Raw genomic sequence first — 15,777 nt, forward strand, 5'->3', positions numbered from 1 at the left:
AGGGTGGAGGGGCATATACGGGACAAACACGTGATACCCCTGGGTCTCCAGCGTATTTCCTCCTGTAGGTTTGGCTCGCAGTAGGCGCTCAGAGAACAGAAACGGGTGCTAATTAGTATCATTTTCAACGCCAGTCCGCAAAGAGGCCCGTGGGTCGGTGCGAAAAGGAGGCGCTTTTTCTCCCCGGTCCAGGCCCTACAGTCGCTCCCCAGCGCGCCTGGCGGGGCGGCGCGGGAACATCCTGCCCTGCTCTTCCAGCGTCCTGGTCTCCGGTCGGCGCGCGAAGGGAGGGGCGCGGGGGCGCGCACGCAGGGTGTCGGGGGCGCGCTGGCCGCCCGGGGACGCGCACGGGCTGGTCTCTGCCCTAATGCGGCGGCTGGCGGCGAGAGGCGCTGCAGGGGACTCTGGGGAAGTGGTGGCGCCGGCAGCGGACAGCACCGACTGCACCCAGGGCCGGAGCCCGAGCCCTTGCAGGTAGGCGAGCGCGAACAGCAGAGAGATGGGGGTGGGGGTAGAACGGGGGTCATGGAAACCCATCTAGCGACACCCCCTTGTTCCCGCCCTCCTCTGTCCGTCTCCATCTCCTGACCTGTCCCCATCCCCCTCCATCCACACCCCCGACCCTTCTCTCCACGCTGTTACCTGCCCTGAAGACCTCGTATGTCAATATCTGGACCCCACCCCATCCAGCTCCCAGCCCCGACCGCCCCAACACCTTTTCTATCTCATTGGCTGCTTCCCCTCCCCCTTCCTGCATCTCACTCTCTTCCCCTTTTCCTTCTGTCCCTGCCTCATCCCCGAGCTCTGCCCTTACCTGTTTACCTCCACACCCCACTTTGTGTGACCCCTGTCCCTTCTATTTTTCCTGCCCCGCACACCAGGCTCTCTCCTTGCCCTCCCTGCTCTGGTCCCCACCTCATACCCCCATCACTGTGTGCCTGTCTCTCCATCAGCTCCCTCACAGCTTCTGTCCCTCTCGGGTCCCCTCGGCATACCCTGTCCCAGCCCCTTCCCAACTGCCTCTTGGTTTCCTCCTCCACCATCTCAAGAACCCCATCTTCTCCCCCTTGGCTGTTAGCTGGCCTGCCACCCATCGCCTTCCCCACCTGCCCTTCCTGGTGCTTTTGTAGCCACATGGCTTTTACCGAGCCCCCCTCTCTGCCACTGGGCCCTCCTTCCCTGCTTGGGGAGGCCTAGGGCTCTGAAGGCCCTATGTACTCGCTGTTGCAGAATCCACTTATAACCCCCTTCTGTATGTTTGATCCTATTCATGGCTTGGGGGCAAAAGATGCTGGGCGTTTGTAGGCCTCTCTTATGTTCCTCTTCAGCTACTCTCTTCCCCTAGTTGTTCAGGTTTGTTTCCTAGATGCGGGGTGTGGGGGGGGCGGTGTTAAGCATAGGGGAACTAGGACCCTTGGGGCAGGGGTCCAAGGAGATGGCCGAGCACCCTCTTCCTGGTCTTGATCTGAGCCCTGGGGATGCAAAGGCCTGGATGAGGAGCCCCACTGAAGGGTTGGAGAATTTTGGATTTTAGAACGGATTCTTCCTCAGCCTCCAAGTCAGCACTTTGGCATCGGGAGCTGTCATGAGTGTGGCCCATGGGCTGGGCTGAGTGGGCAGAGTGCTGAATCACCTAGTCTCTGGTCCCCATGGCAGCCCCTCTCTTGCCCTGAGCCAGGTTCTGTTCCTCATTCCTTCCTTGGCATTTGGCAGTGGTGTGTGTGTCTGTGTGTCTGTGTGTGTTGGGCAGAGATGCCTCCTTCCTCAGTCCAAAGGAGTGGATGACAATGTATCTTTTCTGCCTGTCTGTCTCCAGGCATGAGGGCCTGGTGTGTATTATCTACCCTTGGAACTGTGATGAGCCCTGCTGGGCCCCAGTCAAATCTCGGGCAAGGGCAGATCACGGGGCTTTGAGACCTGGTTGGGCCGGAGTTGAATTGTTTGTATGGAGCTGGAGACCAGCAGGTTCACAACCCACCGAACTTGAAACATACGTAGGAGAAGCCCAGGGAAAACGTGTGTGGAGACCCTGGGGATTGGTCATGCCAACTGTGGGAGCAGCGGGCAGGGAGAAGAAGGAAGGCAGAGACCTGCCTCCCCTGGTTTGGGGATGATTGGATCTGGTGGATTTGTACTGCAGGAAAAATTAAAGAAGATGGGGGTGGGGTCTGCTATGCATCTAATAATTCTACCTTTTGTCCTGACAGAGCGGGCACTTCTGAGGCAGTAATTTCTTCCTCTTGTGTTTGGGTTCAGCTGAGGGTGTGTGTGTGTGCGCATGCGTGTGCGCGTGTGTGCACACGCGTGTTTAGAAAGAAAAAGAGAGAGAGAATGAGAATGAATAACATAGATGAGGAAAGAGACTCACTCACACTTAGGCCAGAGTGAGTTTGTGTTTCCTGTGAAACAGGAAATGTGAAACAGGGCAGCCCGATTCCTGCCCTGGGGACCTCAGCTAAAATCCCAGGTCTCAAATTGGAGGTTAAGAGCAAATTGCTGACGGATCCTGTCCCTTCTCTGCAAGGCTCCCTCACTTTAGAAACATGAGTGGACTCCTTCAGCTCATGAACAGCAACTCTGAATGGGATTCAGGCAGTGCCCAGCAAGGGGTGGAGGGGCGGGTGTGCAGCTGGGGGACTGGCTGTCCTCTGCTTTGTCAACCTTCTGTGCCCCTTCCAGCATGAGTGGGGGTGGGGCAGGAAGCTTCCCCTGGCATCAGCGTTCCCAGAGCTGCCAGCTTTTCCTGGCCCAGGGAGGAGGCATCACCTGGAGCCATCTCTGAGAGCTGATTGGATTAAGGTCCTGACGTTGAAATGCTTGATTGCTTAAGTGGGGGATTCTATCAGAATGTACACATCTCCCAGTTTTGTGCAATGCATCTCATCCCTCATCCCTTGTTTGACATCACAGAGACTTCAGCAGGGATACATTGAGGCACACAGAAAGGGAAGCCAGCTCCCTGGAGAGCTGGAGCAAGACCTGACTAGCTCCCTGTGGGCTGATGCAAGCTGGGCTTATGGGGCCGGGCTGGATATTTCAGGGGTACATTGAAGAGGTAGCTGGTATCTAGGGGTTGGGTTCTGGCTTTGGATATCCAAGGGGCGAGGCATAGAAGGTGGTCCTATTTCTGCAGTGACTGAGAGACAGGATTCCAAGGCTCCCATCATTCTGTTGTTGCAATGTGTTCCCTTCCCCTGGTGCCACCCTCCTCCAAGACCATCCAAGACCTGGGGTGTGAGGATCATCACTTAGTCTTTAGAAAAAGAATTTCTTAGGAAACTAGAAAGAGAGAGGCAGAGAAGTTCAGTCTTCAGTCTGTTTGGCCTGGGAGAAGAAGGGAGAAGGAAGTAAGAGGAATTTAAGGCTGGTTACATACTTATTCATTCAACAAATACGAATTAAACCCTACAGTGTGCTGCTCTGCTAAGTGCTGGGATCATAGAGATGAAAGGAGTCTCTCAGGGCTGCCAGTGTAATGAAAGAGACAAGTAATCAGACAAATAACATAGATAAGCTTGAGTGAGGACATGGAGACAGGGATGATGAACAGCAGCATCTTTCACTCCAGTGGCATCAGCCCCCCCTTTACCGTTGCTGGTTGATGTTGTCAGAATGGTGGTTCAGGGCTGACATGGAAGTTGAATGTGAGGGAGAAGGTAAGATGCAAGATGTTACCACATCCCCAGCTTGAGGGGGAAGAGGGGATGTTCTGTGTGCAGCTGAACCCTGCTGGCTACTGCTTCAGCCTGAAGGGGGAACTCGGGGACAAGATCGAGGCTACTCAACTCTGCCATTCCTGTTTCCTAAGCCCTTGTATTTTAGGGGCAAAGTGTGGTCAGAATATGCTTAGAATGTCAGAGTGAGTCAGAGGAAAGAGGCCCGGGGGCTGATGGAGAAATAGCAAGTTCAGGTATGTGCTCAGAAACAAGGTGAGTAAAAATATTGTGAGCTCTGACATGGGTGGAAGGGTCTTGGAGTTCTGGGAGGTCAGAGTCAGGGGGGAGTCATCAAAGAGGTCCAGATAGGGGAGAGGAGGTTGATAGTGACAGGGGAATCCTTAAAAGTTACACTCGAGCACAGGTCACCATGAACATCCATAGCTGAACTGGGAAAGAGCCTAAGGATAGAGACAGCCAGCCTCACCTGTCTGAGGAACCGCCCCCCCAACACCTACATATCTGATTTAGCTCATTTCATTAGTGTGTCCTGAGCCTTTGAAAATGTCCTAGGAACTAAGCTAGATGTTGGGTGTGTAAGTCAAGTGAGAGACACAGAAATGAAAACAAATTAAAATGCGGTACAAGAAATGCTCTACCAGAGGTAAAGGGATTCCTGGCATTGTAAGAGCATGGCTGAGGGGGCCCAGTGGGCTGTAGGACCTGGGATGATTGTACCACACTGTTTGGATAGACCCCTGCTTTGGCTAGAGCAGCCTGATGTCAAACTTTTGAGCGTTTACTCCAAATGCTCAGCTAGGGCCCAGGCCTAGTTGCAAGGGCAGATGTTAGATGCATATGGCCTGGTCCTTGGGGCTGCAGGGAATGGCTCTGAGAGCTAATGGCTGGGCTGGGTGCTTGAGGAGGCACTTCCACAGCTTTGCTGACCTGGGATATTGGTCAGACTGTGCCAGCCAGCTTGAGATTTCTTGAACTACCCTCCTTTCCTTAGATTTTGAGACAAGCTAGGAAAAATAAAAGTGGCATAATAGAATAGTCATCATTATAGAGTGCTTACTATGTGCCAGGCACCCTACTATATGCTTGATATGCATCATCTCATTTAACCTTCATAAGGGTTAACTCTACAAAAAAAGTATTGTTAGGATCCTGGTTTTACACATAATGAAACAGACCCAGAGAGGTTGTGATTTAAGATTATAGAACAGTGAGTTGCAGAGCTAGAATTTAAACTATATTAGTTTGACACCAAAGCCCATGCTCCTCTCCTGTGAGCTCTCTGACCCTGGTAGGACTGGAATGTTTTATCCACTCGTACGAGCCTCTCTAGGAAAATCTTTTAGAAGGGCTCAGTTAGCATGCATTTTTCAGTACCTACTTTGTTCTTCTGAAGGATACAGAAATGTGGTTCCTGCTTTCAAATAGGGGAAATAAGATGGAAATGTGTGAAAACCCTTGGGAATAATACAAGACATTGTATAATTAAGTCTTCAGACCCTGGACAGTAAAATTGCGAAGGAAGGAGTTATTCCTCAGTATGGTTTTTGAGTCAGGGAGGTGACATGGCATCGCAGAAAGTGCTCAGCTTTTGACATCAGACAGACCTGCCTTCAAACCTTGGTTCTTTCACTTACTGGCTGAGGAGCTACAGTTTCCCAGTCTGTAAAATGAGAGTATTAATATGAACCTTGCAGAGCCATAATAAGGATTAAATGTGATAAGGCAGTGAAGGGCCCAGCACCCTCCCTGGCTGGCAGTAAACACTCACCAATGCTAGCTGCTCTTCAGAGAGGGGTGGGAATGGAGCTGAGCCTTGAAAAATTGGTAGAATTTTAATAAGGAAGGGAAGATGAGAGTTTTCTAGATGAGGGAACCCACAGGGGTATAAGCAAATACTGGATGGGTTCAGGTTCTCTGGGAAAGAAGTGACTTGCCTCACCCTGCCTGCTTTCCCCAGGTTCCTGCAGTACAGCCTTATAGAAAAGGACACCTTCATGAAAACCATGAGGGGTTTATGTTTTACTTCCAGCCCCATCATTAACAGAGCTTAAATGTGTTTCTCCTTCTGTAAAACTAGAAGATTGCTAAAAGTCTCTAGTCCTAGAAGCCTGTGTCTCTGGAGTTCATGTCATTGATTAATTTCCTGTCTTGCCTTTCCTCTCCCCAAAGCCATGAAAAAGTGGGGATGCCTGGGGCCTGGTGGGGTCATCCCCTCAGGCCGTCATCATCCCTTCCTGACTACTGTAGCTCCCCTCCTCCAGGAAGCAGCTGCCTGAGCATCTGCCTTCTCCTTGGGCTGCCCCTCTTCACTCTTCCCTTCCCAGACTGGGCCAGCCCCTCCTGAAAGGCCTCCCCAGCAGCCCCTCTCCCCGTCATTATGATGCTAATCGTGTTGTTAATTTTTCTGAGATGCAGAAAGAAAGCCCCAATCTGTTCTAATGAATTTAATTAGAGAGGGGCTTGGAGGGCTTTAGAACCTCTTACCAGGATCACAATAAACAGAGTTAACGATATAAACAGCTTGGAATCAGCAACTCAAGGGTAGGAAGGGAAGATTTCTGACTCAGTCCTAGAATGAGGAAGCCCCTGGCACTGAAGTTGGAGGAAGGCTGTGCGAGCAGTTGTCCTCCAGGTGGTTTCCCTTTGGGGCTCCCCGACCCAGCCCCATGGACATAGTTGCATATCTAGTTTTGTCCTTAGGTGACATGACCCTCTGGAGAGGTCTTAGCATTCTCATCATCATCACCAAACATTTATTGAACGTGGGTAAGGGGTACTGCACAATCTTCTGGAGCAAAATTGAGGCTCCTGAGACCTCATCTCCACCCTAAAGGAGATAAGAGATATATATTCAAAAATAAGAAACATTTGCTAATTCCAGACAGTAAATGCTAGAAGGATGACAGGAGGTTATATTGGGCTTAGATGATCTGTAAAAGCCTCTTGCATGGGTCTTGAGACCTCAAGACTTGAAGACTTAATGGTCAGAGCTGCTGGAGGAGGAGCAAATTCAAAGGCACGTATTTGTAGGGGATGTTTGAGTCATGATGAATAAATGGCATGGCTTGGGTGGTGGGTGCGTGTAATTCCCTGGTGAGGGAACAGTATATTGAGACATAGTCATAGAGGATCCTGAGTAATGGAGCCTTTACTTTTCTAGCCTGGTCATACTGGGGTCTCACTGCTTTCCCTCTCCGAGCACTTAGGATGGTTGGCTCGGGGAAGGGCTTAGGACAGGATGATTCTGGCCCTTCATGCTGAACTCACTTTCCTGGATCCAGTTTAGGCCAACTGGGGCGGGTTGACCAGATGCTAAATTTTGTTCTCACATCTTACGACTTTCTGCGATGAGAGTGAATGGCTGGCAGAGCAATTCCAAGGACTTTTCCCAGTGATGAGAGTTCCTTCTTTACCAATGCTGGCCAATTTGCTTTGGCACTTTTTTGCAAGTATTCAGTGGAATCTTCCAGTTCCCGGGTCAGTGAGTTTCATAACTCTTCCCTTTATATTATTTTCCACTTTTATTTATTTATTTATTTTTTGAGCTGCGGGATCCTAGTTCCCTGACCAGGGATTGAACCGGCACCCTCAGCAGTGAAAGCTCGGAGTCCCAACCACTGGACCGCCAGGGAACGCCCTCATCTCTTTTTATTATTGAGTTCTTTGAATGTGTGTGTGTACATGTATATGTGTGTTCGTGTGTGCCTGCTGCTTATGTTATTGAAATTATTCTGACTAGATTCTCATTCTCATGTGATCTTTATTTGCATTACAAAAGTTATTAAACATTTCTGGGCCTTAATTTCTCCATGTGCAAGAGTGAAAGAGTCATCCCTGTATCCTATTGTATGTAGATCCATAACCTGAATGCTTTGAGAATAGGATTTTAAACACAAGGAGGTACTATAACTATCGTTTTGACAAGAAGTAAAATATTGAGCTGAAATTTTAAGTCAGTTCTCTCTCCCCCTTGGAACCTCTTGACTTGTAAGACTAGTCAGAGTTTTATTTGGGGGCACCAACAAAGATTATGCTTTTTGTTATTTTCCATAGTCTATCTGGGCTTATGCATAATTAGTAATGGAGTTAGTACACTGCTGTCAGGTGTTGGTTGACCTATCCATGCATGTTTGTATGAGAGACATTGTTACAATGCCAAGGTTATAATACCCATTGTGTGGTATTTTTCCACTTGTTGGAGGTGACATGTTCTTTATGAAGGAAAATGCCTCTGAGGCCACAGGCAATTTTCCTATGCTGACGTAGGCAAGGACAGAAACTAGATCTCTTTCTGATCATCATCACACACTGAGTGGAAATGAAGCCTTTGTGACTCATGTTGGGAGCTAAACCAGGGTTCTCTGGCTGATCCCAGCTCTGAGCTGTGCCTTGGTTTGTTTTTACACAATGCTCTTTAGTCTTTGAAGCCTTTATTATGAGCAGAGCACACTTCTGGGTGGCAACTTGTTTTGAGAGAATCTTCAACTCATCGAATGTTAGAGATGGTTTAGTCTAAGATCATTATTTTACTGATCAAAGTGGCTAGTTTCTGGCAAAGTCAGTTCTTCCACACACCAGGCCACTTTAAACACTATATATGAACCTAGTAATTGTACAAGAGGGTATGTAATCAAGTTCCTTAAAGCATGATCTAAACTAGAAATGCTTTGAGATGTCAGAGAAGAGAGGATATCAAAGTAGACTAAAGTCCTTTGGGAAGGTTTTGAAGTGAAACAGGGGCTGGTCTGGGTCCCTAGGGATGGGTAGGATTTGAATAGATAAAGGTAAGGGAATGGCATTTCTGGTGGGGTAAGGGAGCATAATCAGAGGTTTAGAGGAGGGAACTTATACTCAGGCATTGAACTGGCCAGGCTGGAGCAGTGGAAGGTACAGCTGGAGGGACCAGCTGGGGCCAGAATCCAGAGAATCTTGAATCTGACTAAGGAGTTGGACTTTGTCTTGGTGAGGAGCATTTAAGCTTCTTAGCTGAGCTTGCTCTTGCTCTAAAGACAAGATTGTGGTGTTAGGAGAAGTGAATGGGAAATCGCTTCACAGGCAGTGGTGTCGGGATAGTTGCTTGTGAAGGATGTTTGGAGAAAAGGGGAGTACTGGAACTTTTAAACACTTGGCTGGTCAGGAGCTTGTCGCTGTCCAGGGTGCTGAGCTGCCATCTGCAAGATTTTTCTCCCTGGTGATGCTAGGTTAAAAGGTAAAGCCAGGGGCTTCCCTGGTGGCGCAGTGGTTGAGGGTCCGCCTGCTGATGCAGGGGGCACGGGTTCGTGCCCCGGTCCGGGAGGATCCCACGTGCCGCGGAGCGGCTGGGCCCGTGAGCCGTGAGCCGTGACCGCTGGGCCTGCGCGTCCGGAGCCTATGCTCAGCAGCAGGAGAGGCCGCAGCGGTGAGAGGCCCGCGTACCGCCAAAAAAACAAAACAAACAAAAAAAAAGGTAAAGCCAGGGAATGCATGGAACCGCCCAAAAGGGATCTGGAAAACTGTTCTGGCTAGGACTAGGTAGCATGTGGGCTTTCTGGCAGCAAATTGGTCTGCAGCATCTGACTTACAATCCTACAATCCTTGTGATGAAAGCAAAAGTTTGGGTTGGGGGAAACTAGTAATGGCCCTTTTAAGAAGGAGTGACCATGTGTGTGCACATATGCATGTTAAAATGACCCAATTTGTAGCCCTATAAATTTTGCCTTAGAGTCTTTGTGTTTACATGAGACGCTCAGCACATTGCTTCTTTCATTGTGAAAGAAGCAATGTGCTGGAGAGAGCAACAAAAGTTCCCAGAAGACCCTACTTATTGCTTCAAATGAAACATCTAAATGTTCAACATCAGTGCTGTCCAATAGAGCTTTCTGTGATGATGGAAATGTTCTGTATCTGCACTGTCCAACATGGTAGCCACTAGCCACATGTGGCTATTGAGCACTTGAAATGTGGCTAATGTGATTGAGAATTGAATTTTTAATTTAATTTAAATAGCCATGTGTGGCTACTGTATTAAACTGCACAGCTCTAATGTCAGAATCCTTGCAATTTGCACTTACCCTTGCATATTTGTCCCTCCTACCTAAACCTCTTTGACTTAGAGTAAAAATGGACTGTTGAATGGGGATGAGTTTGGACTGTTGAATGGGGATGAGTTTGACACATTGCTGGAGAAAACCCCAAGTTGAATCTGAACTGAAAGTCCGCGCCTGGCTGTGAGTTTTGCCCTTTTTTATTGTCACAGTGGGGACAACCATGCATGACGCACTGCGGTTTTCCTTTCAAGGGCAGGGAGAAGGCTCCTTGGATTCTGGCTCTGGTCCCAGGGACCTGATCCGAGACTTTTTGGAGCCTTGAATGGGCAAGCAACGCAGTGTGTATGGCCCTGGACACTTGGCTTTGTGGTGAGGTGGGGTACAGATTTTGTGCTGTTACATGAGATGTTTGTGGGCATCCAGCAGAGAGAAGTTCCTGGTCTTGATCCATCTCCCTTTCTGACTGTAGGCATCATTTCATCTTGTTTACCTGGTATGGGGGATGTGGCCCAGGATGGGGATGTGGGTCAGTGGTAGAGATACCAGAGGGGGAAAATGCTTTAAAATGCCAATTAATAAGTAAGTAATAATAACCTGTCAAAAGACTGGAGCAGAAAATTCCCATTGTATAGGCATGTGCCAGCGCACATATCCTAAACACGTTTGACTTCTTTGGGTCTCGGGTCTTAGGCTTTCTATGTATAAGTCTGGTTTCCTAAACCAGAGTGTGTGCTTTTTGAAGCCATGCCTTACAGTTTTCTTCCATAGACTCTCAGTGTTCTGATAATCTTAATAAATGCCTGCTTGTTGAGTAGCTCTTTGTTAGCCTGGAGCTATCAGTTTGACTCCTAGAAAATGTGTGCACATGAATACAAATAATATTTATGAAGCCCCTGCTGGGCATAAGTCTCTGTACTTGGTACTGTGGGCAGTGACAAAGGAGGAGCCAGGGATGGTTGATCTCAGTCTAATGGGAGAGCAAAGGCAGGCATGTGTGAAAAATTATACACACGTACAACTGATAGGCAGAAACAAAGACTGAAGTGGTAGGAGGGATACAGAGCTGGGGGAGGGGTGCAGGATGCTGGAAGGGTCATTTTATGTGTGTGTCTCTGTCTGGCCTTCTCTTGAGGATTCCCTCCTTCATGAGGCTTAGCTGGTACCAGCCACCCCCATGCCTGCAGTGACAGTGCTGCCTTTATGGTGGATCAGGCAGCTCACTGTCTCGCTGGGGCTGTGCTGAGGCGCTGCTGTCCTGAGCTTGCCTCTTCTGTGGTGAAGACACTTGGAGAGGGGGGAGGGGCAGCGGGGGCAAAGACTGTGTGGAAGGGGAAGAAACTCCTTTTATTTCTTGTCGCTGAAATGGTAACAGGGTCCTGCTCTCAGATTCCCTCCTGGTCACAGAGGGGCTTGTTGGGACTCCAGCAGCTCTGGTACATGGAACCCCATGATGCAGGCTCAGGTGAGGCTCTGGAGGCGACAAGAGAAGCAGAGCTTAGTGGCTCCCCGAAGTCACCTGAGCCCCTTGCTCTACTCTCGAGGGGTGTGCCCTGCCTGGTGGGGAGCAGGTGGGCTGCATCTCCCAGCTGGGGCTGGGGAGGGACTTCTCTGGTTGACTCACAGGGAGGAGCCTGCCCTTTTCCATCCTCCACGAGCACATGAGTCACCTGGGATCTTGTTAAAGTGCAGAGGCAGAATCAGTAGGTTTGGATTGGGCCTGAGAGTCTGCATTTCTAACAAGCTCCGACGTAATGCCAGTACTGCCAGTCAGCAAGGCACACTCTGATTGGCAAGGCCCTAGACGTGTGTTCTCAGCCTGGCAACGAGTTAGCCTCACCTGGGGAGATTTTAAATGTGCCGATGCTGGGACCCTCTCTATGCCAAATAATTCACAATCTCTAAGAGTTGGGTCTCGGCACAGGAATGTTTAAAGGTCCTCCTGGTGATTCTTATATACAGGCCAGGCTGAGAACCACTGGCTCTCCGGATGGTTTTTCTCCTCCCTCTGATCTGCTTTTCACCTGGCTATTCCTTCCTTACCCCAGGAGATGATAAGTGCCTCCAAGGCGCACAGTGCCTTACCTCACCAGCCCTGCCCCACAGCTGTCCTCAGTCAGCATGAAGGTGGTCAGTGGCTCGCTCTATCACTCTGGCCACTGCTCCCATGGATGTACCACCAGCCATGAGGGATCAAAGAATGTGGCTGGCTTGGAGCAGACCAGTGCTAGAACCAGTCAAAGTGAGTATCCAGTCCCTGGATCCATGCCCAGAACATAGGAAACTTTCAGGAAATATATATTGAATGGATGATTATTCCACTGTGGGGTAGCAGAAAGGGCACTGGATTAAGGATCTGAAAACCAGACGGATTAGGGATCTGAAAGGACTAGAGCAAGTTATCTAAGCTTCTTTAGCTTTAATTTTCTCAACTGTAAAATGGGGACAATAATGCCTACCTAATAAGACTATTTAAATAAGAATAATACAGGAGAAAGGGCTCTATAAATGCTAGTGTTGTACAGATAAGCGATTGTGTAAGAATTCATTTTAAAAGTGGCTGGCTGAGCTATAGGTATTGGTCTTCCAACCCTTGTTCTACAGTCGCTCCCAGGTCCCACCATGTGTGCCTCTGTCCACAGGACAGCCAGTGACTAAGGGACGAGCTGTTGAGTGGACACCTACCCTGTGTCAGGGACTATGCTAGATGCTTGGCTTTTGTCATCTCATTGATTCATCACAGCCTTGGACTGGATGTTTATACCCGTCACATGGAATAATGGGGGCTCAGAATGGGCCCAAAGTAGGATAGCTCTAAGTGGCAGAGCTGGGATTGGATCTGATTCCAAAGTCTCCTAATCCTGGCTTATTACCCAATGGGCAACTCTGAATTCCAACATGGGGCTGATGGTCCCTTGTTTGAGAAGTTTCACTTGTATTGAAGAGTGAGGTAAGAGTCTGGGTAACACTGAAACTCCAGTCTTCTCTTAGGGAACGTTAGGGTCCAATGGCACCGAAGTCTTCTGAGTCTTGGCCCACAAGACACTGTAGAGCCACTGCTCTGAGTCTTCGTCAGGCCCCAAGGCGGAGGCTGTGACACTTTCCGCACAGAAGAATCACCATCTGTCCCACAGTCCCCTCTCTGCTTGACAGAGCCACTGAACCCAGCTCTCGTCTGTTTTGCCTACTGAGGTTTACCTTTCATTCTGGTGCTAAAAGAAAATGGGAACATAAAAGGGGACAGTCCCAGGAGACTCCCTTCATCCACACATATAACATCAGCAGAATATTTTCATCATCTGGTGCTCGTGTTCCTATCCAGCGGTGTGTGTGTGGGGGTCTTCTCCAATAGATTTAGCACTAAGAGGAGATCCCAATGTCTGTTGTTCTGCCCACCTCTCTAGCTTCAGCAGTGCTGCCATTATGACAAGGACACATCCTGGCAGAAGTCATCCTGGCTAAGCTATTCAGTAAAAGAGCGGGGAGGGCTGAGTTGCATGGTCTGACCAGTTATGGAGGGATCCACCTAGTCCAGGGGCTTATCTGTCTTTACCTGGAAGAGTTCTTTAACTCAAGATCTTATCACATATTATGGAAACACAAAAGACCCCGAATAGCCAAAGCAATCTTGAGAACAAAAATTGGAGCTGGAGGAATCAGGCTGCCTGACTTCAGACTATACTACAAAGCTACAGTAATCAAGACAGTATGGTACTGGCACAAAAACAGAAAGATAGATCAATGGAATAGGATAGAAAGCCCAGAGATAAACCCATGCACATATGGTCACCTTATCTTTGATAAAGGTGGCAGGAATATACAGTGGAGAAAGGACAGCCTCTTCAATAAGTGGTGCTGGGAAAATTGGACAGGTACATGTAAAAGTATGAGATTAGATCACTCCCTAACACCATACACAAAAATAAGCTCAAAATGGATTAAAGACCTAAATGTAAGGCCAGAAACTATCAAACTCTTAGAGGAAAACATAGGCAGAACACTCTATGACATAAATCACAGCAAGATCCTTCTTGACCCATCTCCTAGAGTAATGGAGATAAAAACAAAAATAAACAAATGGGACCTAATGAAACTTCAAAGCTTTTGCACAGCAAAGGAAACCATAAACAAGACCAAAAGACAACCCTCAGAATGGGAGAAAATATTTGCAAATGAATCAACTGACAAAGGATTAATCTCTAAAATTTACAGGCAGCTCATGCAGCTCAATAACAAAAAAATAAACAACCCAATCCAAAAATGGGCAGAAGACCTAAATAGACATTTCTCCAAAGAAGATATACAGACTGCCAACAAACACATGAAAGAATGCTCAACATCATTAATCATTAGAGAAATGCAAATCAAAACTACAATGAGATATCATCTCACACCAGTCAGAATGGCCATCATCAAAAAATCTAGAAACAATAAATGCTGGAGAGGGTGTGGAGAAAAGGGAACACTCTTGCACTGCTGGTGGGAATGTGAATTGGTTCAGCCACTATGGAGAACAGTATGGAGGTTCCTTAAAAAACTACAAATAGAACTACCATATGACCCAGCAATCCCACTACTAGGTATATACCCTGAGGAAACCAGAATTCAGAAAGAGTCATGTACCAAAATGTTCATTGCAGCTCTATTTACAATAGCCCGGAGATGGAAACAACCTAAGTGCCCGTCGTCGGATGAATGGATAAAGAAGATGTGGCACATATATACAATGGAATATTACTCAGCCATAAAAAGAAACGAAATTGAGCTATTTGTAATGAGGTGGATAGATCTAGAGTCTGTCATACAGAGTGAAGTAAGTCAGAAAGAGAAGGACAAATACCGTATGCTAACACATATATATGGAATTTAAGAAAAAAAAATGTTATGAAGAACCTAGGGGTAAAACAGGAATAAAGACAGAGACCTACTGGAGAACAGACTTGAGGATATGGGGAGGGGGAAGGGTGAGGTGTGTTAGGGCGAGAGAGAGACATGGACATATATATACTAACAAACGTAAGGTAGATAGCCAGTGGGAAGCAGCCGCATGGCACAGGGAAACCGGCTCGGTTCTTTGTGGCTGTCTGGAGGGGTGGGATAGGGAGGGTGGGAGGGAGGGAGACAAAGAGGGAAGAGATATGGGAACATATATATATGTATAACTGACTCACTCTGTTATAAAGCAGAAACTAACACACCATTGTAAAGCAATTATACCCCAATAAAGATGTTAAAAAAATAAAAATAAAAAAAAAATACGGAAAAAAAAAAAAAGATCTTATCACATATTAGCTGAGACTAACAGAATCCACACTGGGAGAGAGAAATATATATATATATATATTTCACTGGGACAGGAAACTCAAGCATGACGACACAGGCACTACACATATCCCGTGTTGGGCCTTTGGATATAAATTTCTGCTCCTCACTGAGAAATGACTAACTCTCTGTTCATGTATCTGGTCTACATTCGTCCTCTTGCTGTGTTCCAGTTTGGCTTTTTTTTTTCTTATGCATTCCATGAAATTCTGTGCTGAGATACTGCTTTTCTGTATCAAAGCCAGTAGTATTACAGCATCCAGACCTCTCTTAAGCTTTGTTTATGAATTGTTCAATGTTTACTTTTAAGTGCAGAGTGTTTATCCATTGTGTTGCTTCAATATTTTCTCTGCTAAATCTCCATTTTATATTTTGGGTTTCCTTTCTCTTTCTCTCTGAGTGTCCCTAGGATTTTCTGTTTCTGAGAACTCTGTTTCCTATCTCTGGTTGTGCATGGTCAGCATGCTGCCGCTCTGATAAGAATAAGGACTTCCAGTTAGGCCTGGGCTATAAAATGAATCCCCTATCACCTGGAAGCTTGGCCACCCACGACCTGTCTGTGTGGCACAGTTAAATACCCTATTTGACTGTAGAGGTCTGGGGTTTAGTGCTTAATCTTTTCACTCCCACGGATGGTAGCTGTTCCAGCACAACCTGTCCTGGATAGTTTAGGAATCAGCGTGAGCCCACTGGGCTTCTGGGACTTGGGTGGGTTTAGCTGGTGGGCCCCAAGTCTCTGGCTCTTTTCCTTTTTC

General features: G+C 47.8%; 1 protein-coding gene across 2 annotated transcripts in view; it reads left to right on the forward strand.

Moving 5' to 3' along the window:
• The first annotated feature begins 345 nt into the window (after nt 1–345).
• NFASC (neurofascin) overlaps nt 346–15,777 on the forward strand; it is a 187,097-nt gene continuing 171,665 nt past the window's right edge. For both annotated transcript variants that reach the window (XM_007470673.1, XM_007470674.1), the window contains exon 1: nt 346–474. The gene's annotated coding sequence lies outside the window, so the exon portion shown is untranslated. The remainder of the gene's footprint in view (nt 475–15,777) is intronic.

The sequence above is a fragment of the Lipotes vexillifer genome, unplaced genomic scaffold, assembly GCF_000442215.2.
Source record: "Lipotes vexillifer unplaced genomic scaffold, Lipotes_vexillifer_v1.1 scaffold1122, whole genome shotgun sequence".
Lineage (NCBI taxonomy): Eukaryota > Metazoa > Chordata > Mammalia > Artiodactyla > Lipotidae > Lipotes > Lipotes vexillifer.